The sequence below is a fragment of the Humulus lupulus genome, chromosome 4 (genome assembly GCF_963169125.1).
Source record: "Humulus lupulus chromosome 4, drHumLupu1.1, whole genome shotgun sequence".
NCBI lineage: Eukaryota > Viridiplantae > Streptophyta > Magnoliopsida > Rosales > Cannabaceae > Humulus > Humulus lupulus.
In genome coordinates this window covers 74511492-74515684 of record NC_084796.1, presented here as the reverse complement: position 1 = coordinate 74515684, position 4193 = coordinate 74511492, and the positions used below count along the sequence as shown (strand labels likewise).

Below are 4193 nucleotides of genomic sequence, written 5' to 3'. Positions count from 1 at the left end.
TAAACTTATCTATTAAATTAGATACCAATTTATCTTAATTATTAAATCTGCCTTAATTTCTCTTTTCTTCTCTAAATTGTATAACTCTGAGAAACTATCCAAAATTGACCTGGTCAACGTTGATAATTAAATTAATTAATTGAGACTATCTAGATAATTTTATCCATGGGCCTATGAAATCAAGCTCCAATAAGTTATCATAAATCTAACAAATAAATTTACTAACATATTTATTCCTCATGACTCCACTAAAGACTCGAAATTGTACTATTGAATTCATAGAACGCTCTATAACAAATATAGATACACTATTAATTATCCATTGTTACAACCATAATTGTCACTCAATCCTCTATAGAAGGTCTACAATGAGATGGGACTAAAATACTGATAACTCTACAAAATAGAGTTATTTTACATGTTTTATGTTAATTATTGCATATTCTTTGAGTTTTTAAGTAATTTATTAAGTTTTTAAATAATTTTGAATGTATTAGTCTTATTGTAATTTTTTAGATTTTTATATGTCTTATAGATATTTTATTGTACTCTGTTGTAATTTAATTAGTTGAAAATAGTGTTGTTAGATTAAAAGTTAGAAATGTGATTTTATAGAGTTCAAATGTCAAAGTAAATTAAATTTTAATTGATATTTTCATAGAACTTATATTGTATATTTTATTATTGAAAATATTTAGTTTTAATTTAATTTATGTTTATTTTATAGGGTATATGTTGTATTTTTTGCTCTTGAAAAGAAAAAAAAAACAAGAAAAATGAAGGAAAGGAAAAGAAGTAAAGTTGGGAAAGAAGTGAAGCAAAGTGGAATTTTTTGAGAAAGTTTAAGCCTAGCTGAAGCCCTCCTCTTGGCCCAGCTCTTCCCCCAGCCATCTTTGGGCCTGCCTGCCACAATGCCTAGCAGAAGCCTTCTCCCAGCCACCCTTGGGCCCAATGCCTCCAGGCCCAACCACGCCTCCCAGCTGCCAGCAGCAGCCTTCCCTCCATTCGGCCCAAAGCCTTGCACCCATGCCCAACCCGAAGCTACCCCAGCCTTCCCAGCCATTTGGGCCTACGCCCAACTGCACCAGCCCGACCCAGCCGCCTGCCAGCCCCCCAGCAGCCATGCCATTTTTATCTTGAGCCCAACAATGTCCCTTTGTCCTTTGTCCAAAAATGCAACATTTTTACCCTAATTTTCCAAAAAATTTACCCCAAAAACATCATTACACCTAAAATTTACCTCCACATGCCATATTTACTTTACTTAATTAATTTAAATTGATTATTTTAATACTCTCATTTTGGCTATAAATAGGGAATTTCAAGACCATTTTATAGTTCTTAATTTTAGGCTATAAAATTTACCTCTCTTCAATTTTAGGGTTTTTCAAGTATTTATTTTATTTATTTTGTAATTTCAATTCAAGTTAGTTATGTGCTTCTAATATTTTTTATAAGATTATTAAGATCATGGTGAAGCAACTTGTAACTAGGTAATATTTATGTTGTATGTTGATTTCCCTTGTAATGCAACAACGTTTATGGATTTTCTTCTTCATATACGTCTTTCATCTTTAATATCTCATATTTTGTATTGTTAGATAATATTGCACTTTGTTCTTCATTTTGCAAAACATAATATTCTTTGTGTAAGATGTGTCATTAAATTGTACACATCCAATGCTTAGAACAAAAATATTATGTTTTGTCTTATAAATAATGTTCTTTGATTTTTTGTTGTTTCATTAGGTTGATTTACATTAAATACTTTGAAAATATTATTTTTTTAAAAAGTGAAGAAAAATCCTATCTTTATTAGAAATAATTTGTGCTTAAAATTATAAATCTATTTGGAAAATGATAGTTTGACTTATTTTAACTATCACTAAAACTTGGGAATCAATATAGTAATAAGTATTATTAAACTTACATTTTGTGGATTAGTATCTTAATAATCTTTCTTTTACAACTTATTTTCAAATCATAATTGGTTTAGTTTTATTCTCTTAAATAGCTCTATTTTAAATCTTTTATTTTATGTTCCTGACATTAAATCTTATCAAACTTTGGAGCTAGGTTAGAATTTATTAATTTAGTTTTTTTTTATTTTGTTATTTTAGATAACTCATTTGGGTTCGACATCCTTGCTTACATGATCACTATTCTATATGAACGATTCGTGTGCTTGCGATATAAATATTTAAAACGTACCCATTTCAGGTTCATCAAGTTTATGGCGCCGTTGCCGGGGAGTTGCAAGAAAAGAAACGAACTTTTCTCAAGGTTAGTGAATTCTTCTACTAGTTATTTTAATTTTTTCACTTAATATATATATATATACAAAATTATAAAAAAATATATAAAGAGATAAAAAGTAAATTTTGGACGGTTCTACCACCTATTAAAAAAAACCATATTTATATATTATTTATTGCTTTGTTTTAGTTGACAGCATTTGTGTCTCCTATCTCTATATCTTTTTTAATTTTTTTATAGTTGATGGCACTTGTGCCTCCTAATTTTGTTGTAACTTTATTGTAGTTTTTATTCCTTGTATATTTTTGTTAGTTGACGGCACTTGTGCCTCCTAACATTTGTTGTAATTTTCTTTATTTATCTTGTGGTTATATATATATTTTTTGCAATTTACTAGTTGATGACAATTTTGCCTCCTAGCTAGTTGATGGTAATTTTGCCTCATAGTCTTTTATCTTATGCTTTAGCTGATGGCACTTGCGCCTCCTAATTCTTACCATATTTTTGTTATGGTTGATGGCATGCTATGCCTCCCTACTCTTGCCTAATTTTTGATAGTCTTATTTAATTTTACCTTGTTTTTTTGTCTTTTATCATTTTATTGTGTAATTGCGAAAAAATTACTTGAAAAAAAACCATAAATCTTGTCCTTTCACCATAAGCAATTTTTGCTTAAAGGAAATTTGAACAAAACTCCCAATCTGCCTCTACTAATTAACCTTGGGGAGTTGTTAGTAGTGTGCAAGTAAGTGGAATCAAATAGGTCTGGGGACAAGTAAACCATAAAAATTATATTGTTGTGAAATCTCTAAAAATTCTAAGTATGCTCTGTCGTTGCGGTTTTAACTGATCTTCCACGTCAGAAAATTGTATCCATCATTGGGAATGTAACTCTAAGAGTCGATTAGTAAAAAGACATTTATCTTTCTTTGAAATTGAAATCATGTTGATGAAAATGTTGTGCCTGATAAAACTTTGCTTGAATATTTTGCACCTATTTCATCTAATGCTCCTTCATGTATTGTTTTTCCTACCACTTCTGCTACCCATTTTGAGCTTAAACCATAAATCATTCAATTGTTGCCATCTTTTTATGGGTTAGATAGAGAGGATCCTTACATACATGTCAAATATTTCTTAGAAATTTGCTCAACATTTAAATTTCAAAAATTTTCTGATGAGTTGGTCAAACTATGACTATTCCCTTTTTCATTAAAAGAAAAATCAAAAGCTTGGTTAAATTCCCTTCCCACGGGGTCTATAAAATCATGGGATCAACATTATAATAAATTCTTACTGAAATTTTTTCCTCTGTCTAAAACTGATAGTCTAAGGAGAGAAATCTCCAAGTTTTCTCAAAACGATAATGAAGAGTTTTATGAATGTTGGGAAATATTTAAAGATTTATTATTAAAATTTCCTCATCATGGTTTTGAAAAATGGAGACTTGTAAAATATTTTGATGATGGTTTGACTCCCTCTAATCGTTAAATGATTCAATCTATCCATATTGGAATTTTTTTAAAATTTTAAGGACAAGAAGCTCGGGACACAACAATGGAATTATTTTGATCCTAGGTCTAGGTCAACTAATTCACCAAAAAGTGGAGGAAGGTATGAAGTAAAAGATGAATTAGACTTAAGAACATCCTTAGACAAATTAGCGAGAAAAGTATAAGCTTTAGCCATAAGCCAAACTATAAATTCTCTAATACAACCAAGAAAAGATGTTTGTTCTATATGTTCGTGTCCTTCCCATAATGCCCAATCATGTCCTTCCTACCAAAAAGCCTTTTCTGAGGGGGCCAATGCTCTGCATGCTTATGGGAAACCAAATGACAGCCCATTTTCATCCATTTATAATCCAAATTGGAAAAACCATCCAAACTTTTCATGGAGACAAAACCATGAATCAAGGGCGTCAATACAACACGCAA

The 4193-nt window shown here is 30.2% G+C and overlaps 1 non-coding gene across 1 annotated transcript; it reads right to left on the bottom strand.

Moving 5' to 3' along the window:
- Nucleotides 1–3582: 3582 nt before the first annotated feature.
- On the bottom strand, nucleotides 3583–3689 carry LOC133833581 (small nucleolar RNA R71). The gene has a single exon (XR_009892954.1). It is a non-coding gene; the product is annotated as a small nucleolar RNA R71 (small nucleolar RNA).
- Nucleotides 3690–4193: the final 504 nt, after the last annotated feature.